Source organism: Melanerpes formicivorus, unplaced genomic scaffold (genome assembly GCF_026170545.1).
Source record: "Melanerpes formicivorus ecotype bairdi unplaced genomic scaffold, bMelFor1.0.p_v2 SCAF_10, whole genome shotgun sequence".
Lineage (NCBI taxonomy): Eukaryota > Metazoa > Chordata > Aves > Piciformes > Picidae > Melanerpes > Melanerpes formicivorus.
In genome coordinates this window covers 11,273,762-11,297,158 of record NW_027142362.1, presented here as the reverse complement: position 1 = coordinate 11,297,158, position 23,397 = coordinate 11,273,762, and the positions used below count along the sequence as shown (strand labels likewise).

Below are 23,397 nucleotides of genomic sequence, written 5' to 3'. Positions count from 1 at the left end.
TAGTTCCTGAAGGCAGCTGTCTTTTTGGATGAGTGCTCTCAGGATGCTATTAACTCAAGTTAGGAGCAGAAGATCTGGCTTTACTGCCTCTGTAGAACTTATGGGCAGCTACAAAGAGGATGGAGGCTTTGCCTTCACAAGGGGCAATGAGTGCAAGTTGCATCATGAGAGGCTTCAACTCAAGGTAAGAAAGAAGTCTGGTTTCTTTTTACGGTGGGAACAATGTCATAGAACCTCCAGAGGGACCTGGTAAAGCCTCCATCACTGGAGGTTTTCAAGATGTCTTATTTAACAGGGTGGTAGATAGTATCATTTATGTTCCTTTCCCTATGAAAAGGTGGACCAGATGATCTTTTGAGGTCCCTTCCAACTTGGGCTGTTCTGGGTGTTCAACTGTTTGCAACAGTTCTGGAACAATGAATTTTACTATGTGGCACAGATGAGGCTGTAATAAGTTACAAACCAGGTACAAAGGAAAGATAAGTGTGTGAATCCACTCTACACATCTTAGTCTTGAAGCCTGCATTTGATCTTCATTTTACAGTAACAAATATCATATAGGTTAATGTTTTTACCTGCACAAGTGACTTGTCTTCATCCTAGAACTTGGAATGGCTCTGAGGGCCAGGTTGTGCCATATACATTTTTTCACTACCCTGGTTGAATTTCAGTGGTCAGTCTCAAGTGCATGACAGTTAAGCTGCCTTGTTTATTCCAATTGTCTCCCAGATAGCACAGATGACAAGGTTGTGTGTTCAAGCAGAAATCATTCTAGACAAGAGGAAAAGACCAACTGATTGTGAATATTTGTGAAAATTTTATTACAGTGAAAATGTGTTTCCCACAGCTGTGACATCTTGCTAGAGAGTCTTCTGTGACATAGGCCATCCAGCTCTTGGCTGTCAATAGAAAGACTACAATCTTCTAAATCTGCAGGTTTAGATTGTAAACAAAAGTAAGTGGTTAACATTTTTTTCACAGATGCAATAATGATTCTTTGGACTCACAGATGTGGTTTCTAGTCCTTGAGAAATTTTCATGCACCATTTGTCTGCCAACAAACTTCTGACTAGTGAAATAAAAACCCAAGCACTTGTCAGCTTCTATACTTCTTCCTTATGTGCTTAAGGGCTGTATTTGCTCTCATATTAGCATACTGAGCATGACCTCAAAGATCCTGTGAGTTGCAGTCTCCCCAAATCATAGAATGGTTTATGTGGAAGAGACCTTAGAGATCATCTACTCCAACCTCCCTGTCATGGGCAGGGATGCCTTTCAATTAGATTCAGCTGCTCAGGGCCTCATCCATCTTGGTCTTGAACACCCCCAAGGAGGAGGCATTCACAAACTCCCTGGGCAACCCATTCCAGAGTCTCACCACCCTTGTACTGAAGAACCTATTCCTAAGATCATCAGCTTCACGCCATTCCCCTTGTCCTATTGCTAGACACCCTTAAGAAAAATCCTTCTTCAGCTTTCCTGTAGGATCCCTTCAGGTATTGAAAGGCATCTATAAGGTCCCCCCCCAGGTCTTCTCTTCTCTGGGCCAAACAATCCCCGCTTCCTCAGCCTATCCTCAGAACAGAGGTGTTCCATCCCTCAGATCATCTTTATGGCTCTCCTCTGGACTCAGTCCAACAGCTCTGTGTCCTTCTTAGGATGGGGACACCAGAACTGGATGCAGTATTCAAAGGAGGGGGTCTCACAAGAGCAGAATAAAGGGGAAGAATCACCTCTCTCAACCCGCTGGCCACACTCCTCTTGATCTGGTTTGCTTTCTGGGCTGCAGTAGTGCACTGCCAGTTCATGCCGAGTTTCTCCTTAATTAGTACACCCAAGTCTTTCTTCAGAGCTACTCTCAACTCACTCTGCACCCAGCCTGGATTTCCACCTGGGATTGGCCCAACCCAGATAATACCAGATAACTGAAAAGAATATCTCTGTGGGACCTGCAAGCTCCACCAGAACCTACCAGTTAGATATACTTGAATCAGTCACTTGTGAATTCTGTAAGAATGCTGTGTGCTGGGGTAGGTGGTTGTGCTCATTAGAGCCAAAGGTACACCCAGCACAGGGACAAAAATGGATGCGTGGGCAAGAGTGTAAGATGAGTGCATAAAATACTTCCTCCTTGTAACATCCTAGCTCATCTCTCTTTCCAGCTCCCAGAGAAGCATGTGTTCTGGGTGTTTGGTAACACTCAGCACTTCTCAACTTCCACAAAGTTTTTCAATCCTTCTGTACCATCAGTAAAAATTCCAGCAAGGACTAGAACAGTTCATTGACATGTTGCAGGAAGAAACTTGCAACCTCTTATTTCCTTGAATTCTTATTCCTGTGTGATCATATTTTGATGTACCTTCCGACACTGGACCATTCCTGTCTAATCTAGTTGTGTTATAGGCTTGGCATATTTGCTTTCTCATTATTTCTCCAGATTTGAGATCTGCTTTACCTAATGGTTCCTCACAGGGAAGCTATTCCACACTCCACACCTTTCATCTTTATTGTTTTATTAATGTCTTCCAGGCCTACCTCTGGATCAGAAGTGTGTAATGTTCAAAGTAGGGTAGTTATGTATTTACACAGTATCACAAGATTTTTCTTGTCTTGTTTTTTTTGGTAGATGATAGACATATCTATTCACTTTCTGACTGCTGCTGAGTTTTGACCTGACTCCTGAATACAAGTAAGACTGTGGTGAACTCAAGATCTCTCCCACATGGTGACAAGTTACCTCGATTTAGCAACAGTGTAATTTAAGCTGTGATTTATACACATAAATAAAATGCAAATGAACCTCAGCATTGTGCAGCCCCCCCTCAGTAGTTCACCCTCAGCCATGTTAATAAGTTGCTATTATCCATAAGCTTTGCCACCAATCTGCTTTCCTGCTTTGCATGTTGCTGATGAATGTGGTGAACAGCACAAGTCCTGGTGTAGGCATATCTGACATGCCTTATGAAATAATAATTACACTATATCAATACAACCTTTAAGATTTTGACAAGCTTATTTGGTTTTTATTAAGAAGTAAGGTCATATTTTCTGTAATGCCAAGCTGACTGAGGTTCATTTTGCATTCTACTTGAATCTTTACTGCTGATGTTGTTTCCAGTCTTCTAGGACTTAAATGCCAGAGCACTGGAGCTCAGTGCTCAGATTGGAAGCTGAAAGCTTCTTAGTCAAACTCTTAGATCTTGTACAGAAATTATCTGTATGTAAACACTTAGTTTGATTGCTGCAATCTCTCACCACCATTGCTATTAAAATAGAAATAATTTTGTTGTTTCTAAAATACATTCTTAATTTCTTCCAAATAGAGAGCAGAATTATTTGCTGGGTATTTCTAGTTCTATCTCGCCTGCAGAGATAAGTTTCAAAACAAGGCATAGCACAAAGGCAAAATCTTTGGAAATAAACCTTTTATTTCAAAATGCTGCTTTTTACTATCTCTAACATGTTTTTGGTGCTAAGAGAGCTACATTGGAAGCTACACATTTGCAGAGTTTTCTTTGATGATAATGTCATGCTGCATTGTGTGTATTTGAAGGCAGCATACTAAAGCTTCTTTGCTAGGCCAGGCTAGGAAGTTGCCAGAGTTAATCTTTGTTTTCCTTTTGCATATTTCAAAATATTCTTTTGTTCCTGAGGCACACCTTGTGGTTCTCATTGTGATACCCCAAGGACTACTTGGTGAAGAAACCAGAGCTCCAATAAGCTATATTGTACTTCAGCTGAGCAGAGGTTAACTTAGCATCAGTTTCATGTTTTCATGCTGTTCTCTCCAAATGTTGATTACTGACTGAAAGGGCAAGTGGTGCTTCTCGCTGATTGATGCAGGCATTAAACCCACCCTCTGCCACTGACATTTCTGTGCCTCTTTGTTACACATTCGAAACTGAAGGCAGACTGAAGGAGTTGGGGCTGTTCAGTCTGCAGAAGAGAGGGCTCCGAGGTGACCTAATTGTGGCCTTCCAGTATCTGAAGGGGGCCTACAGGAAGGCTGGGGAAGGACTTCTCAGGATCTCAGGTAGTGACAGGACTAGGGGGAATGGAATGAAGCTGGAGGTGGGGAGATTCAGGCTAGATGTGAGGAGGAGGTTCTTCACCATGAGAGTGGTGAAACCCTGGAATGGGTTGTCCAGGGAGGTGGTCGAGGCCCCGTCCCTGGAGGTGTTTAAGAGCAGGCTGGATGAGGCTCTGTCCAGCCTGATCTAGTGTGGGGTGTCCCTGCCCATGGCAGGGGGGTTGGAACTAGATGATCATTGTGGTCCCTTCCAACCCTGAATGAAACTATGAAACTATGAAACTGCTGAGGCTCCAGTGAAGTCATGGAGGATCTACACATGTGAAGTATCATTCCTATGAAAGAAACAATTTTTCATAGGTGCCCTGATTCTCTTTCTCTACTGAAAAATAAGGTGAAATTTCTGTTCAGCTTTTTGAAAGTAAGTAAGTTCAAAGGAGATGCCTTGCTGAATCAGGTCACTGATCTATCTAGCCCAATATTTTGCCTCCAGATGTAGCAACAAGAGATGCAATTCAGGGACACACACGAGCCTCATTGCTTTTGATTGCTATGATTCCCTTGCAGGTCCATCACTATACATCATGCAGGGATGTTCAAGGGCACACCATGGTCAACTCCTTTTACTAAAAGTTGTTTAACCCCTTTTGAATCTTCAAGTTCTGTCTACCTCCACTGTCCTCTATAGCTACAAGTTCTTGTATCTGAAGAAGATACAAGTTCTGATATCTGAAGAAGAAATTTCTCTTATTACTTGATTTATCCTTACTGAGTGCTCCTTAGCTTTACTGTTTTAGGATTTGATGATCTTGTAGCTCTGATTTTTTTTTTTTTTTTAATAAGCTCCTTCTTAAATTGAAGAGTTCTGGACTTTTAAGACTCTCATGATAATGCCACTGCTTAAACCTCTAATAATTTTGATTATCTAAGCTAAACCTGACTTGGTAAGTGCAACACGTTGTGTTATCTTCATAAGCAGCAACAGCACAGAGTGCTTTCACAGATCATCTTCTACTCTGTGCTTTCCTAGATCATCTTCTCATCTGTCAAATTAACAGATTGTTCATGAAGATGGAATGGGAAAAACACATCACCTGTGAACAGGGTCCACCACATAATAAGTTTAGTAAAATGCTGAATTCCTTGTTGTAATGAATACTCAGTGTTACTGCCCCTATTTATGGCATGGTGCTTGTATGACTTCTGGTAGCACTTTAAAATAAAGATTTCCAGTTCTCATCCTCAGCTGTTCAGCACTGACATCACCACAAAACAAACCCTCTTACCTGTGGTCCAGACTTCAGCATCCTCTGGAATCTGACTGGCTTCCATAAAATTTGGCTGAGGCCAGTGCTCTGCTGGCTGAAGTTCTGTATTCAAAAGGGGCTGTGAGGACTCGGTGCTAGAGTAGGCAGAGCAGTGTCTTTTGTGACCTTGCTGAACACCCAGTTCCATTGTTCTGGCAACTCAGGCATTTCAAGGGTTGCAGGCACTGCTTTTAGCACCTTAGGTAAGATTTATTTTCTCAGCAGACACCTGCCATCTTTTAGTATCTAACCCATTTTAATTCATTCTATCTTCTTCTTAGAATAACATTTTCTTTCCTTTCATTGGCTCTCTGGCATTATTTTCTTATCTCTACTTTTTCTTTCTTTCTTTTTTTTCTATAAGCTGTTTATCTTTTGTTTGGTTGTTGCTGTGATTTTTTAAAGTAAGAAGTGTTGAAAAGCTCTGACTGAGCCAGTTAAGAACACACACACACGCACAAAGCAAAATAAAGGGGCATGTGTTTCCACTCACTGCCAGCAGAAACCCAACAAAGGCTGTTGAAGACACTATTTTCTCCATTTTATAGCAGCTTTCAGTCACTGGGTAACAGCTTATGGAGGATCTGTGTAATGCAGAGCAGCTCTTTAAACAATGCTCTGATACCTCTTTCGTGTTGTCCATCACGGCAGCTGCACACAGAGTAACTGGGGTGGGCAGGGTGTTGGTGTCTGTGGGGCTTGTGTGTGTGTTTGTTTTCTTTTAGTATTGCAGTGACATTTCTTTAACTTGACAATGACTGCATTCTCATGGTAGCCATGTCTGTTGTAAGCATGGCAGCTGCAATTACAGAGTGACCTCCTAAACAAGACTACTTCCACTGTATGCTTATTTTGGAGTCTTCCTGTTGTTCCATGTTTAGAAGAGTTGTTGAAACTCGAGACACTTATTCTAACCTGACACAAGCTTTGGGTGACCATTTTTTATGAATGTTGCTGGGATTCTAGCACCAGTCCCAGCTGGAGACTGATAACAAAAGCCTTCTTAATGTGTTATTGGTGTATTATATTCTTTCACTGTGGCTCTGTGCACTTTTCTCCTCTAATGTCCCTGGCTTCAGTGGCTTAGAGTAGGCTTTTCCAGTCCTTGTCAACTGGACCTTGCTAAGACAAACAAGATGAGCAAAGGGGAAAGAGGATTAAGTATGAAAATAATCTTTAACGTAACAGCTTTAATAGCTGTGTATATTTTCTGACAGATTTCTTAGTCTGTTCCCCACTACCGTGCTATAAAAGTAGTGCCCCAACTCCCTCCCTTTGCTTTTTCTCTAGGACTGGTGTGGGCTTGAGGGCATCAGTAGCTGCTCTTAGTTCCTGTTTCCGTGAATGCTGCACTTAGTTGGAGATCTGTGGCTTTGGGTGTTGCAGTGCTGGCTTCTCTCGGGCTCAGGGCTCTGGACTGTGTGTGAACTCATGGACACCTCGTGAAAGGTCTGACTGGCAGTGTATGCAGCACTTCCCACAGTGGCTTCTCGATGTGGGAAGCCTCTTTGCTTACAGCCAGCAAATGTGCACTACCTTGCTGCTCCTACACAGAGAAGAGCAATTGGTGGCATGAATATGCTTGGTGTAAGAGAGATGGGTTACATTATCAGCTTCCTGAAGGGTTCCTAAGGTGCCTGTGCCCCACTCAGAGATGGTGGCAGCCCCTCAGCCTGAGGAAGGTGATGCTGATCCTGGCTTTGCTGCATCCAGCTTGGGCAAGGGACCTGAACAGAATTCCTCTGAAGTGATCTCATCCAGGGTCTTAGATGCTATTCTGGGAAATAAACTCTTCATCTAGTTGCAGATTCAGGGAGTGAAAAACAGTGTAGAAGGAGACAGCTAATCCTCTTTTGCCATGAGATTAATTGTTGTCATGTGCTATTGTAATTTTAATGCCATAATTCCTACCTCCTTAGAAAACAGATGTCCCTCCGTCTGACTGGCTCTATTCCAGGAGTTTGTTTTGCCCTGTTAACCATGGCGTTGCTAGAACACAGACCTTTATCCTGCCTCTGCAAGAACTTGCAATTGCAGACTGGAGGCACTGTTTTCCTTTCCTGATCTGGTGTTGCTTCTTTCCTGAGGAATCTGAGATGTCATGCTTTCTGTTAGGCACTGAGAAACTGTAGTAGTCTTCATGCTAGAAAATCGAGAATTCTGAAGCAGAGTTAACAGGGATCATTAAGGGCTTGTGTCTGGAGGCATCTTTCTTTGGCAGTAACTCCTTTTCACTCTGTTCTGTGTCATGGAAAGTCCTGCTGCGTGATTTGGAAACCTGAGGGGATTGTGTGCAAAAACAATCAGCTTTTCCTGTTGTCTTGCAAGGCGAATATGCTGCTGCCGAGGATCCACACCAGATCCCTAGTTCATCTGTAATTTTTTTCCCCCTACTTTTTATCTTATCCTGCAAGCCTGTGTGAAGCAGTAATGGAATACATGAGTCAACTTACCAGTTCCAGCTTTGGAAAAATAAGAGCACTGTAAAGAAGATTCTTAGTGTTACACAAACTTTTTAAGGTGAGGCATTGTTTTTATTTATAGCAGTCTGCTATAAACTGTGGGTAATTAGTTTCAGTGGTTAATTACCCGTGGTTAAAACTGTGCTTCACTTCTAGGTTGAATTTGTTTATTGTGGTTTCCAGCCATGATATTGCATTCTGCCTGCATCTGCCAGGCCTGACTTCTCTTCTGGAAGAAATCATATTACCTGCATCTGTCTTCCTCAGCTCATAAAGCATTCTGTTGTATAAATCAGACTAATCTGGAGTGTTTTGACCTCAAACAATGCTTTTAACTGTGTTAAGATATTTTCAGTTTTAGAATCTTAGAATCTGCCTTTCAAAAATTAAAACAATAGAAAAACATAAACAAAAACACAGTGGGGGGGAGCACCAACCAAAAAAAAACCACAACCAACTGAAAACCACCCATATCCCCCTGGCATGGGCTGTGATGACCACATCACTGCTCACTGTTACTGGATGCAGTCCATCCCCAGTTGGCTCTCGGTGCTGAGCTGGGCTCCTGTGCTGCCCTCTGCTCTTTTCTTAAAATTGACCAACATTACATGAGCATGGAGTAAATTTCTTGCTCTTGTCTGTTACATGTCTAGTCCAGTAGACAGATCAATGATTTTGATACCAATCATGACTTTCAATTAATAATTAGTGTATTTTCTTGCAGACAATCTGTTTCTTGATAACGTCATTTTGATGTGAGGTTCCCCTAGAAATACCTTGAACAAATATCTGCTCATCCACTGCCTGTAATTTAGAACTTATTTTAATCTTTCCAATATGAGCTAACAGCTTCTAGAATGTGGAGCTATTTTCTTTCTGCCTGACAACACACATGCATCAGACCTGTCCTTGGCTGCCTGAATAGTCTTCCCCACGGAACCATGAGTCATCATCCAGGTCTTGATTCTTGCATCAAGATGGTTCATAGAATCACAATACATCTGGTTGGAAGAGACCTGAAAAGTCATCCAATCAAACCCTTGACTCAGCACTGAGGGGTCTTCACTAAACCCTGTCTCTAAGTGCCAGGTCCATGCAGTGCTTAAACACCTCCAGTGATAGTGGCTCCACCACTGCCCTGGGCAGACCATTCCAATGTTTGAGAACCCTTTCAGTGAAGAAATATTTCCTAACATTCAGCCTGAACCTCCCCTGGTGCAGCTTGAAACCAGCTAGTCTAGTCCTGTTGCTTGAAACCAAGGAGAAAAGGCTGCCCCTTCCCTGCTCCAACCTCCCTTCAGGTACTGTAGAGAGCAATGAGGTCTCCTGTCATCCTCGTATTCTCCAGATTGGACCACCCCAGCTCCCTCAGGCACTCCTTGTAGGCCATGTGCTCCAGGCCCTTCACAAGCCTTGTTGCCCTTCTCTGGACACGCTCCAGCACCTCAATGTCCTTCCTGTAGCGAGGGGCCCAGAACTGAAGACAGTATTTGAGGTGTGGCCTCACCAGTGCTGAGTACAGGATTAGGATGGCTCCTAAAATTGCAGGGTATAGTTTGTAATAAAAAACTTCATGTGGAGCAGAACTGTGCTGCATGGGAGAAAGCAACACATGCAGATGTGGTTTCTCAGAGGCTAAATTTTCTAGTGTAAGAGTTTCTATATGGAGCAGTGATCTCCACAAGCTCGCTTCTTGGTTTGTGTATCAGTGTGATTCTTTGCCCTGTTGCTCAGTAAATGGAGTACAACAGGCAGAGATGTTTGTTAAAGGAGAATGTTCACAGCTAAGGATTGCTGCTGTCTTGAGGGAAAATGGTAGAGAATGAGCTGATGGAGGTGTTCTGTGCAGAGCTCATTGCTGCTAGGACAGAAAATATGGCCAGTGCAAGTAATGATTGTGTCTCATCCCTCTGCTCTCTTCAGTTATCCCTTAGGGCTGGTGTTGATGGGAAAGCCTACTAGCAAAACTGTCAGTACAGTGCTAGTGGAAGAATCCCTGATGCAGGCATGCTTATTGCAGAAGAGCCCTTTACAAACCAGAATGTGTTGACATGAATTATTTAACTAGAAATAAACTGATACAGTTCTTTTCTACTCAGAATTAGTCCTTATATAAAACAAGAGAAAGATAATGCTTGATGAGGATTTTCCTTTGTTTTCTGCATTTTATCTCTACAAATAACTAACTTACCAAATCTGCAAGTTTATTTGATCAAAGCTCCTAGAGTTGCAATCGCAAGAGCCCTGAATTCACTGGGAGCTCCTCTAAAGTTGGAACTTGCCCTGCTAAATTATTACTCTTGCTTCTAAAAGCAGACATTGTGGTTAAACATTGTTGGCAGTTCATGGAATTCTTGTTCTTGAAGTGGAGGCAAAGAGTAAACAGTGAATTTGTGCTAGAACAGTCTTTTGAGTCGTGAATTGGAGGTGGCACTCTGTGCAGAACCAGTTCTGCTGTCCTGTCTGGACTGCAGGTGTCAGGATCTGTTTGAACAGACCTTGGGAGGAGATTAACCCTTTAATTTGATAGAAAAGAAAAACATTTAGCTTGGACCTTTCATCAGGACATAGAGTAAAAGAAGCCTATTTTCTTGTTCTGTTTTCTCCTGTGCTTTGTGTCCTGGTAGATGTGGGCAAAGGAAATACTAAACCTACACTGGTCTGTCCTTGAGGTAGTAGTTTATGAATAACTCAGTGATTTTTGCTTTCTCAGTCCTTTGTTAGTTGGATTTGGTGGAATGCATCTTTAATGCATTTAAAACACTGATTTTTTTCCCCCCCAGTAATACTGGTCTTTATCTGTAGAATTTCCAGGACATACAAACTGGATGAGACTTAAATTTTTCATGATTAAAATAAAAATTAAAAAAAAAAAATAGGGGAAAAGTCCTTAAACAGCACAGCAGGACAATGCCACATCTTTCTTTCAAAAGCTACAGGCTGGGGTCGGAGTGGCTGGAGAGCTCCCAAACAGAGAGGGACCTGGGGGTGCTGATCGACAGCCACCTGAATATGAGCCAGCAGTGTGCCCAGGTGGCCAGGAGGGCCAATAGCATACTGGCCTGCATTAGGAATAGTGTGGCCAGCAGGAGCAGGGAGGTCATTGTGTCCTTGTACTCTGCTTTGGTTAGGCCGCACCTTGAGTCCTGTGTCCACTTCTGGGCCCCTCAGTTTAAGAAGGACATTGAAACACTTGAACGTGTCCAGAAAAGGGCAACAAGGCTGGGGAGAGGCCTTGAACACAGCCCTGTGAGGAGAGGCTGAGGGAGCTGGGATTGTTTAGCCTGGAGAAGAGGAGGCTCAGGGGTGACCTCATTGCCCTCTACAACTACCTGAAAGGTGGTTGTAGCCAGGAAGGGGTTGGCCTCTTCTCCCAGGCAACCAGCACCAGAACAAGGGGACACAGTCTCAAGCTGCGCCAGGGGAGGTTTAGACTCGAGGTGAGGAGGAAGTTCTTCACCGAGCAAGTCATTGGTCATTGGAATGGGTTGCCCAGGGAGGTGGTGGAGTCATCGACCCTGGAGGCGTTCAAGGGGAGACTGGACGTGGCACTTGGTGCCATGGTCTAGGCATGGGGTCTGTGTTGATAGGTTGGACTCGATGATCCTCAAGGTCCTTTCCAACCTAAGCGATACTGTGATACTGTGACCTCTTCTCAGAAGCTTCACTCACTCTTTGTAAACTGAGGACCCTTATGGATTTTGTCCGCCTTCACTTTGACAGCAGCTATTGTGGCAATTGGTTGTGGCGGCTCACAATCTTGCTCTGCCTTCAGGTAGGTGGTCTGTGTTTGACCTAAACCCACCTCTTGGCCTCTGAAATCTTATTGAGTGCTAATGATTCTGCAGGAAATTCAGCAGTAGACAGTTTGGCTCCTGTAAAGAAAATTATCCTGGGATCACTGTTCTAAAGATGGAATTTGCTTGCGTTTTTATTCCTGTTTCATGGAGATGAATAATTCAGAGTGGGTATTGATTTTATTTTCTTTCTGACTCGCCTCCATTTAGTTTTCATCTCTGGTTTCAACTGAGCCTCATCGTTGCAAGAAAGCATGTGCTGCAGTGCTGATCTCATCCTACGGGAGGGCATAGACCCAGGAGGGAATAGTGCCTAAAATGGACGTCCTGTTTGATCCACATCTAGAGAACATTTGCTTATTTCACATCTATTTTCTGTTTCTCAACCTTCTATTTCTAGTCCTTAGAAGCAGCAAATAGCTGGTAACTGTAATATCCCAGGCACACACTCAGTTTACTAGTAAAGGTTTGGAGTGACTAACATTTTATCTCTTCACTTTTAAAATATGCCTGGAAGAATAGTTCCTGTACTGCAATCACAGAATTTGGTTATACCATGTGGTATCTTTGCATGTAGTAGCAACTACATCCTGCAGCTGTTAGTCTTTCATAGAATTTTTACCCTGTCTTCAGGCTTGGATTCATTGTGAGAGAAGCTTCCATACAGTTCCAGGCTCCTGCATGAACCTGGCAGGCTATGAGTTCTGCAGCTTCAAAGAATGTGTCGGAGCTGTTTTGCATTGCTTACAGAAGTGTGCCTGCATTTTTACACCTAAATTTCCAATTCCAAATATACTGAAGAGGAAAATACAGCGAGATTTAGTATTTCTGAATAAAAGCTGCTCCTGTTTTTTTTAAGCACAGAGTCACAGAAACATGCCAGTATATTCAAAGAATTGTCAACTTTCCCAAATGTTTTTTGTCTTGGAAATTTTACCTTTGCCGCTGCCAATTCTGAATCTCACCCCACCCTCTCCCTAGCCTACTTTCTGGTTTGTCTGCCAGGCTTAGCTCCCTGCCTTCCATGTGCATCATCTTCACAGCTGCCACTGATGCTTGTTGCCTGTCTGTTGGGATCCTGTTGTGATTTTGTCAAAACTGGCCTGTCCTCCCTGAAGTGACGTGGTGCCTGGTTCCTGGGTAAGTGGGCACCTGGTGAATCGGTGCCCCGAGACTGACACTGTCCTTCATAAGGATGTTAACAGCCTTTTTGTCTCTGTTCACATTATGCAGGCAGAGTTAAACCAGCAAATTTCCAGGAATGTGACCCATATCAGGGCAGTTGGTGCCTGTTACAAGCAATTACTGGCTGGTTCAGAAAAGAATCAGAGGCAGATAAACTTATCTGGGAGAAAAGGATACCTTTGAAGAGGAATCTTGCACCCTGATTTGGATCTTGTAGCTTTTGTCACTTTGCCTTGGTTGCATTTCATTCTTGCTAACCTGGCTTGTACCTTCTCCTTTGTTCTGTGTGTTTGTTGTGACCTGTGGAAAGCTTTGCTATGCCCCTGTCTGGAGCAGTCCTGTGGTGCCAGTTGGGTACTAATGCTGGCAAAGCTGCTGAGGAAGTACAGCCAGTCCCAGTGCTGCATGGAATGCACAGGTTTTTCTTTCAGGTAGAGGTATGCTGCTTATCAAGAACACTTCTGGAGAAGTCTCTCCTTGAACTCAGTGTCAATGTTTTTGGGAAAACACTTGGGTTTGAGCCCAGTGTCGAATAGAATAGAATAGAATAGAATAGAATAGAATAGAATAGAATAGAATAGAATAGAATAGAATAGAATAGACCAGGTTGGAAGAGACCTTCAAGATCATCGCATCCAACCCACCTAATCAATTAAACCATGGCACCAAGCACCCCATCAAGTCTCCTCCTGAACACCTCTAATGATGGTGACTCCACCACCTCCTCGGGCAGCCCATTCCAATGGGCAATCGTTCTCTCTGTATAGAACTTCTTCCTAACATCCAGCCTAAACCTCCCCTGGCGCAGCCTGAGGCTGTGTCCTCTTGTTCTGGTGCTGGCTGCCTGAGAGAAGAGACCAATCTCCACCTGTCTATAACCACCCTTCAGGTAGTTGTAGAGAGCAATAAGGTCACCCCTGAGCCTCCTCTTCTCCAGGCTAAGCAACCCCAGCTCCCTCAGCCTCTCCTCATAGGGCTTGTGAAGTCACTAAAAATCCTAGCCCCTCCTTCCTTTCTGTTGTATCAAGCCACGCTTTTGGGTCTAAGCAGTTGTGTTGCAGTCACGCAGGGAACACACTGCTGTTCTTGCTGTGCCCCAGTACTTGCCCCACTCCCTCTTCTCATGTTCCTTCTGGTCTTTAGCACTGCTCGTGTTTGCTCTAGTTTCGCAGCCTTGATTTTTAAACCTCTTTATCCTTTCCACCGAGAGTTCTAGACAGGTCATCTCCTTTCATTTTCCCTAAAGCTTTTGAGCTGCTGAGTTAAATTAGGATCTCCATTTTTAAAACTTTATTTTCTGGGACAAGAGAGACCAGAGTGTTGCCACAGAAAATTCACAGGATTCATGAATTTGTTTAAAGTAGGAACCGAAAGAGGGGATGGTGACGGATGCTGATAGTCTTTCTGCACCGGCATTAGGGATGCTAGTAACACAAAAGTAAATCCTTTCTTCTGACAAAAATGATAAAGAGCTAAATTAAATGGATGACTTGGACTATCTACCTATAGACTTGTCAAATACCACAGCAAGTTCCGAGAAGCTAATTCTAAACAGCTCAGATGATTTGGGGTGTCAGGAGCGATTATCAGAAAGGTGAAAAGATTATTCTCAAATTAAGGAAGAGAAGCCTGAGTATGTAACTATTGGACCTGCAAAACAGCTGGAAAAAATAAGATACTTGAGGAATCAAAGGTTCCTTGAAATAGAAGTAAACAAACCAAGGGGCACTTAATTTCAGAAATGGTTATTTAAAACGTAAGGAAACTTGGCAAAAGTGGGAGACAAATATTTCAGACAGAATTTAGGCAAACATGCAGATAAAAAGGTACAAATATCTGCAAATAAGAAAGGAGACAGGAAGTAGTGAAGCCTCACTAAAGAGTTGCACAGAAAGATGCATAAGTATTCAGCAAAGCCAAGTATCCTTTAAAAGCATCCTAGTATAGCCTTTAGAAAAGAGGAAAAATTGCTGTACCTCAACAGAAATGAGGGTAGCCAAGAGGATTTTGAAAGTGATTTGCCAAAGACTTGACCAAGTAGGCAGTTATTTCGGTTTATTGAATGCTGTATCTGGATAGTCAAAGAAAAAAAAAGTAGTATTTTCCAAGAGGATGGATGCAGCCAAATCCTTGTGTGTCTGCAGTCTCTTCTGTACAGCATGCTGTGGTGATAGCCTGCTACCTCTTCTCTTGTAATTACTTGGAGAGTCTTGTGTAATGGGAGCTCACAAGCCTGGGATGCAGAACAGCAGGGAGGAGGAGTTCTGTGCACTGAGCACAGTGTGCTTTCCATGCAGAGGTGTGGAGAAAGAAAGACCTCCCTTCCTAATGACATGTGTAACTCAAATTACCAGCAGCGCCACGGCTGAGTCGGGCAATGGGCGTTCTTTGTGCCAACACCTGTCAGAAGCTAGCATACTGTTCATTAAAACCTCTCTTCTCATCAAAGCCTTTGGCCTATAGTTGTGAAGAAAACCAAGTGTATTTGAGAGCAGGACAGCGGGCAGGTGGGAGCTGCTGCTTAGGGAAGCACGAGCTCTCCAGACTCCATGTGCTTTGTAAGTCCTGACCATTGTTGTGAATTAGCTGTTGGCCCTGAAGGCTTTCTACTTCATAAAGACACGCAGCATAGATGTTGTGGTAGAGAAAAGCATGGAGACCCTAAAATTTGGAAATAACAAACAAACAAAACCCCCAAACATTTCAAGAAGTCACTTTTGTTATTTATGCAGGTCTGGGGAAATAGCCAGACCGGGGCTTCTGCACATTTGTGATCCAGAACATTCCTGTGGGTGTGATCCTGACCTGGGCATGCAGAGCTGAATCATGTTCGCATCATTAACAGCTTAATTCCATATCCCAGTCCAAAGGGAATTACACCTAATATCCTGGGAAGCTCTGAGGCCTTTTTAAATCCCCATGGACAGGGAACAGAATTCCTCAGCCAAAAGGTAGGAATCTTTGTTTCAAACCATAGTGATCCAACGGCTGTCAGACTAATTGGAGGACAGTTTATGTTGTTAGCACAAGTGAGAAAAACTCTGTCTGTTTTTTCTCTAGCTCAGTAGTTGGAATAAAACTGTCCTTGCATCAAAGCATAATAGTGCCTTTAAATATCAGTGTCCAAGTGGTTTGTTGTGGTGTAGCATATGATATGATATATTGTTGAAAAAATATCATTTACTTGTAAAAAAAGATCCAAAAATACCCTTATAAAACAAGATGGAAGATATCGTATTTGCCTGCTTGTATATTCAGAAAGTCTTAATACAGTTAAGGATATCAGGCTAGTTCATGCTTAAAGGAGTACTTGAATGACTGTTAACAGGGAGGGGGTTTGGAACAATTACTAACATCAGTAAATGTCCTGATTAGACAGTTACATCAAATCTTATTTTGCTGCAGTAAAAACCTAGTAGTTGTCACCTTATAGAAGTGGCAGTGGAAGATGAACATGACAGACAGGAGAATACAAATGCTCCAGTAAAGGTTAATGGGAAGTAATTATTCCCCCTCCCCCCCCCCCCCCCCCATAACCTAAGAATTAAGGAGTACCAGATGAAATCACTGAGCAGAAGTTACAAATCAGATACACAAGAGGAAGTAATTTTTTTATACGTGACACATTGTTAAACAGTTGCCACAGAGCTCAGAAACACATGTAGCTTCAGAAAGCAAAAGAGAGAAGCTAATGCAGTGTCAACATAAAGGTGCAGAAACAACTTCGTTGGTGAGGGCAGCTGCTAGGAGCTGAGGTGTAATTGGAGGTCATGTATTTTATGTTTTTTTTCCACTCATGGCTGTGGGCTAGATGGCTCCATGGCCTGACCCACTCTTAAGTTCTTCATGACTAAGGGTCATGACAAGGTTTTTGAGGACAAACTTTGTCAGATGAGGGGGTAGGGATGCACTTGGCTGAAATGCTTGATCATGATGACTTCATGACTCGTGGCTTTGCCGAGGCCATAGGTAGTGCTCAGCGGGTACTGAAGTGTGTGTGATTCCAGTGCCAGTGGGGGCTGTAGCCATTTGACCCCAGCCCCTTTTTCAGCACTTACAGAGCTGGTTTGTGTTGTAACTCCAGCACTGACACGAACCCAGAGGAAGTTTTATCTCTGGGTAATGCTGATGCTCTGCCCTGTATTTGATGATGTCCTGTCACTGAAGGAGCTGCTCTGCAGCTGGAGCCAGGTGTAAGGTGCTAGTCCATGAGTAACTGAAGCCAGAACTCGGTTCGGATGGGATGGGCAGTGCCGGTCTGAGGCTCTCCTGTGAGGAGCAGACTGGCCATAGGGTGTTGGAAAAAAAGGGTTTTGATGGCGTGGAAGCCCACTAGTGTGTGGGAGCTTGTCCGGTTTCAGGTGTTCCGGAGCGTTGAGTCCCGATGTTCCCCGCAGCCCATCCCTGCGCCCGAGGCAGCGCTGGTGCGGGAGCGGCGCGGGCTGGGCTGCGGGAGGCACCGGCATGCTGAGGGATGCTGCGGGCCACACTGGGCCGGTCCGCAGCCCGCAGAGGGTTAACGCGGCCCCTGCGCACTGTGCGGGGGCTGGCGGCGCGGCGGCTCCTCCCCCGCCCCGCTGACACCGCAGCCGCGCTCCGCAGCCCGGGCTCCGCCGCTGCATCCGCGGCTCCCCGCGCACCTCGTCGCGCCCCGGGCCGCTCCACCCGGACACGATGGTATGTGCACGGTCTTTTCCTACCTGGTCAGACTGGCCCGGGGGCCATACGGCTGGGGCCGGGCGGTGGCGGGGATGGGGCAGTGGCAGCGCCAAGCTCCGCTGCTGTGCGGAGGGTGGGGGGTTGCAGCCGATTCTGGCTTTGTTCCTGCTCTGATGTCGGTAGTTTCGGGGGGCACAGCCGGCTGGCCGCGGGGGATCGGGTTTTTCTGGGGGCGGTGGCTGCAGATTTGGGTACCTGACAAGCGGACTTAGTCCTGAGCGGCTCCCCTGCTCTCTGCCCAGTCTCTCGCGGTGAGGGCTTGACTCTGCGCTGCCCTTGCAGGTGAGGAGATCCTTGCGGAGATGTCTATTGAGGATGCGGTTTTCTTTCTTTGGAATTTAATCCTGCTGGGGAAGAAGGGGGGTGGGGTGGGGTGTGTAGACTAACTGGTGACTGAGGGCAAAAGAACTAGTAACAAGAGGGAAAGGTGCAGATCTGCAGACGGAGCAGATCCGAGGACCTCGCCCCTTCTCAGCTGCTACTGTCCTCAGTATAGGAACAGAACCCGAATTCCCCAGCTGCTCAGCTGTCTGCTGCACTTGTGTTGTTAGCTCACTGAGAAGGATGTATGAGGATGGGTCTAGAGAAGAATCTGGAGGAGAGATTCTGCTAGTCAGGGACTTAAGTAACTGCAGCTTTATGATTTATGCCAGTATGGTCTTTTCTGGAGATGGTGTGCTGCTGGGGAAGGGAGGAGGTGGCACAAGACATCTCATAGATGCTCCCTTTGGGCAAGGCTTGCTGAAAGCCAGTATTAATGCCTGCATCTCTGCTGATGCTGGAATGAGGCTAATGCCACTCAGGAGGGGGAGGGTTGTTAAGGTGGACTGTCAAGCTGGTGATTAGAGATGGAAGAGCGACAGGGCCCCTTTCGCAATTTCTCTTTCCTCTGGTGCTGCACACCCACACATGAGTAGTCCTGAAGTATCTGAAGTCTGGCTTTGAGCTGCTGAACACTACATTCTTCCACTACAGGAAGCCAAAAAGCATCCAAATGTGTCCAGTTAGTGGGGGAGGAAAAAGGGAAGGTTCTTATAAAATGTGAATGATGCAGCTTTTCTAGGGCAGCAGAGGAGAGGAGATGTGGCCAGGCTTGGAGCTGATTTCCATCCTAGCAGGCTGTAGGGAGGGATTTTGTACTTTAGAAAAGAGAATAGCAAAGTGCTTTCATTTTCCTAGCAGGAGTCCTTTGTCATCCCTTACATTGCTATACTTACCAGGTAGAAGAGTGTAAGGGGCCGACTTCTCCCTTTATGATTAGCTCTCCTGCATCACCAGTGGTACAGTGTGAGGATGACACCTTTGGAATCCACAGATACACAGGGTTCTGTTTTCACAGGGTGTCTTTGGCACCTTTTAGTGTTGTCACCAGCAAAGATCTTGGTAAAAGTGTTAAATCATTTGTATGCTAATGCTAAAATGTGTTGAAGTATTTCAGAATAGATGGCTTTTTATCTCCAGAGGCAGAGGAGCTGGAGCAGGGTTTATCATGATGCACAGACCAGGGGACATGACTGTGAATATCTGCCAGACACCACTGTTTTGGGTGAGAGGGAGAAGGAAGGGAGGCAAACCTTGCAGAGCAGGGAGGGGGCAGAGAAAAGTCAATAATGATGACAACAAAATCTTTCTTGATAGAGAAGAGAGGGGGCTGAGAGGGATCAGACTGGGACTGCCAGTGATGGAGAGAGGGGAGGAAGGAGGGAGCTGGCCACATTTGTCACACTGGGAGGTTGGAGGGGAGGAGCATGGCTGCTGCACACTCGCACACGCAGAAACACACGCACACACACTGCGGCAAATTCTGCAGCTGGTGCCTGCTGGCTTATGACTGCAGAAAAAACAAGCTCTGCTTTACACTCTCTGATCTCAGAGACGAGGCTGTTTCTATTCCAGTAGCTCTGGTTCCACTGATAAAAGCCCTGCAGACTGGGCACCATTCCAGGATGGCAGGGATTCCTCTTCCTTCTGATGGGGCAGGGGGCCTTTTGCTGTGCAAGGTCAGTACCCTCCCTGTTTCCTTGATGGCTCCACACTGGTTGGCTGCATCGAGACTGCGTGTCTGTCCTTACACTTTTCTCCAGCAAATCACTACTGTACGCAGGCTGGGAAGCTTTTTTTCCCTCCCTTCCTTTTCTTTCCTGTGATCTGAGGAGGCCAGGCTGTTGGATCCTCCACCCTGCTCACATTCTGCAGACAGAAAGATGTGTAGCTTTGCAGTAGTTTCTTTCCTGACAAAACAATCCATGTTCTGTCATGTCTTTTTGCCACTCTTCCTTATGTCTGTGTTGTTGGCATGCCTGAGCTGTGTCCTCAGCAGATATGGTGGTAAATGGATGATGGACCTCAGCACAAGAGTATGGTGAGCAGTTGCCAGCACAGGCTCTCTTTGGTGAAATCAAGGAAGCCGTATGTGGAGAACTACAGTTTGTCTCATTTAAAGGAGCATGGCTGGACACCAGAGTAAGAGTGGAAGAGGGTTTCCTCAGCATGAGCTTCTATATGGGACATCCACTACTGATTGGTGGGTAGAATACAGGCCTTCTGGCCCTTGAAAGGAGGTGCACTGGGAAGCTAATAAACACGAAATTATGTGGTTAGCATACAGTGACTTGACAATAGTAGCTGGCTCAAAATGAAGGGTGCATCTCTAGCCTGTAAAGTGTTCATTAGGCAAAAGTATCTGAGGAGCGAGGGGAGGAGCTAGAGACCATCCTTCAGGCTATAAATGAATGCTTAGAAATTATGCAGGGGAGAATTTACTGAGATGGCAAAAGAGGATTTCTCTTTTCTTTTCTCAAAAATCCTGAATTAGCTACAGGACCATGTCCAGCACAAGCTTTGTAGCTGTTGATGGGGAAGACCAGAGAAAGTAGCCAGCTACTTTTGTTCTCTCTTCTCAGTTTGTATTAGTTTCTTCTCCTTCCCCTTAGAGCTGCTTGGTTGAGCAGTGTGAATTCCTCTTACAAATGCACATGCTTTGTGTTTGTCTGGAGTAAACACTTTCCCCTTCTGCTAAATCATTAAAAGTTGAAAGTTTCTACCAATGTTGTGAAAACTGATTGAGCAGTATTGGAGTGTGATCCAAACTGATGCCTTCTCTGGGACAGGACACGTTCTGTTTGGGCTGCCACCTGGGCAGTCACCACTTAGGCACCAGCAGACTGCACTTCTATCTCCAGGCACACTGCTGCTTGATCACTGGTAGTGATAACTCATGAGGAGGATTGAAGATATTGCAGTGGACTGCAGGGAACATGGAGTGAGACAGGATTATTGCAGTGGGACATTGCAGGGTGGATATACAAAAAGTGGTCTTCATTAATTCCATGTCTTGCTGTGGCTAAGTTCTGTGGCCTGTTTTCACCTTTGTTTCACACTAAAGAAACCTAGAGATTATTCTGCATGTGCTGACTGCTGACACTAGATCAGTTCTTCTCCTTTCATGCCTTCCTCTTCAGGATATCAAAAGTTAGTATTAATGGAACAATTAGATGTGCATCCAGCTCTTCAGGAATTCTCTGTCTTTCTGAGACTTTATTCACAGATGGACTTGAGCATTGGTGTCCTTGGCCAGCAGTTTCCTAGTTCTCCTAGACAGGCCTTTAAGTCTTGCTGGACTGATCTCTTGAATGTATGAAATAGTGCTAGGATGGACTTTAGTAATTTTTTTTTTCAACATGGAATGTAATTTTGATTCACTTCTACTTTTCTGGAAAGCATCATCACCCCAGTTTCCATGTTTTGAAATAAATGAGCAAGGCCCTTTGCTTTTGAAAGTAAAGGCTTGGATACTTCCTCTAAGAGGAGGAAGATTGAGGATATCAAATGGAAGGAGGCATGTAAGTCGCAGAAGGAGCAGGGTTTGATATGCGTATCTGTTATCAGTATGTGCCTCTGGATAACTTCTGTGGCTCTTTGCACATACTATTGTCTTTCATGAGCTGTCTTCTGAAGCACCAAAGTCTCTGGCAATTTACTAGAACCTACCTCAGGGTCTTGGGTTCACAGTTCATCCGGGTTTGTGAGGTCCTTTTTTGTCTCTGGCATTCTGCAAAACAAAAAATCTTTCGTAAACTTGTACTAACTTTTGAGATCTGTGGAAGAAGGTGCACAGGAGGAGAACTCATCTACAGTCACCAGTTAGGCATGTGGAAATCCATCTCCTTGTCTTTAGCAAAGGTGAAAGCAAATCACCTCCTTGTGAAGCAAAGGTGAAAGCAAATCACAGAGCTCAGGCACAGCAAGGCAGTTTCAGACTCCTCTATGCAAATCTCTGACTCCCCTGGGATTCAGCTAAGTGCCTCAGGCAGCAGTGGCTTAGTAACTGTTGGTTTATGGTCATAGAATACCTGACCTGAAACTCTTCTAAGTGTTTTGAGGTTGGAAGGAAAAGTCCATTCCTGCCTCTGGAATATAGGCCATAACAAGAAAATAGAAATACCAGCTGGCAGGATGTAAGCAGCACAACCGGTATCCCTAGCTTTCACCTGGAGACTTGTCTAGAAGCTGCACAGTACCACTGCATGAGCGGGCTGGCATTTGCTAGCTCTGCTTTTCACGTGTTTTGTAGTCTTGAGAAAAGTCTTTTTGGTTGTTTCCAGTGAAAAGATGAGGGCTGTAAAAGCTTGGTTCTGATTTTCACAACATGCTATAGCTACAAATAGATCGTGCTAAAAATGCATGGCAGCATAACTGGCGAGTCTGGACTGTTTGCTTCCTCTATTGACTCTCGAGTTAAGAGATGAGGGTAATTGCTTTTGCACTTGTTGTAGCTAACCTTTATTTCACTGGGATCCAACCATCTCACTTATGCCTCTCTCTGTTATGCTCCAGTGCCAAATTTTTAAATAATTAAGGAGAAACCTGGAAGGAAGAGACAGTTAGTATCTTATCTCCCTTTTGAATGCTGCCTGAGGAATGTTAGTCTGTCATCAGGTATTCAAGGTGCTAATAGCTATCTTAGAGAAATGGGCAAGAAGCCAGCAATTTACTGTCTGGTTGACTAGTGTTATGTTCCCAAAAGCTTTTAAGAGGGATGGTTTAAGAGGGATAAGTTGTGGTAATTGGACAGAAATGCAGACACTGCCTAGGCCATATATGAAGTAAATGGCTTCAAAGAAAACCAAGTCCTTTCCATGGTAGAAAAGCACTGGATAGGGTGGTTCTCTGTAGCTTTGATCTGTGTGGCATCTAGTTGAAGAACCAGCTTGTAGGCTGGTTGGTATGAGCACAGTATCTGTTTTGGCCCAGTTCCTGATTGCTAGATTTGCATGAGAGTTTTAATTGTTGGGGGGGCAGGTGTTCTTTCTTCCTGTTGGTCCATATTTGAAGGCAAAGACAATTGTTAAGGCAGAGGGAGGCATGAGAGCCTGGAAAGGTTCTGCACCTTCATGGCTCTGAGGGAGCTGAGCAAAGGAGACATCCTGAGATACAAGCGTTCAAGGTGATGGAGGCTGCTTCTAGTGCTTTCTATTCTCCTGTTGCTGAGTTCAGTCCCTGATTGCACTGTGTAATCTGCAAGATGAGAAGACCTGGCTAGACTGGGTGCCATGAAGAAGTAGAGACCCTGACCCTAGTGCAAGGCAGACTGTGAGAGGCAGTGGCCAAGCTGACTTGTCACCAGTATAGAGAGAAGAATATGTCCCTACTCTGCTAGAAACCTCCTTGGCTTCTCCCAAGTGTCTCTCTTCAAATCTGAGCAGACCAGGCCTGCATCTGCTAGCAGAAAGGACAGAAGGCCCTGAGGCTCCCGTCTGTTGTCACTATACTCCATGCTGTAAATCAAATCCCAGGAATGCAGACCATGCAGAGAATCTACCAAGTGGCACCTGGATCCAAGGCTGCAAAGTCAAAATGCAGCAAAGAAAGATGCTGGCAGAGGACAGCTGCTATTG

At 44.7% G+C, this 23,397-nt stretch overlaps 1 protein-coding gene across 2 annotated transcripts in view; it reads left to right on the top strand.

The window, feature by feature from the left end:
- MAP1A (microtubule associated protein 1A) overlaps positions 1-23,397 on the top strand; it is a 56,811-nt gene that overhangs the window by 6,340 nt on the left and 27,074 nt on the right. The window contains exon 1 of one of the 2 annotated variants that reach the window (XM_068143658.1): positions 17,368-17,458. The exons of the other annotated variant lie outside the window; for it this stretch is intronic. The gene's annotated coding sequence lies outside the window, so the exon portion shown is untranslated. Of the gene's footprint in view, positions 1-17,367; positions 17,459-23,397 lie in introns of those variants that run through there. 2 annotated transcript variants of the gene reach the window in all.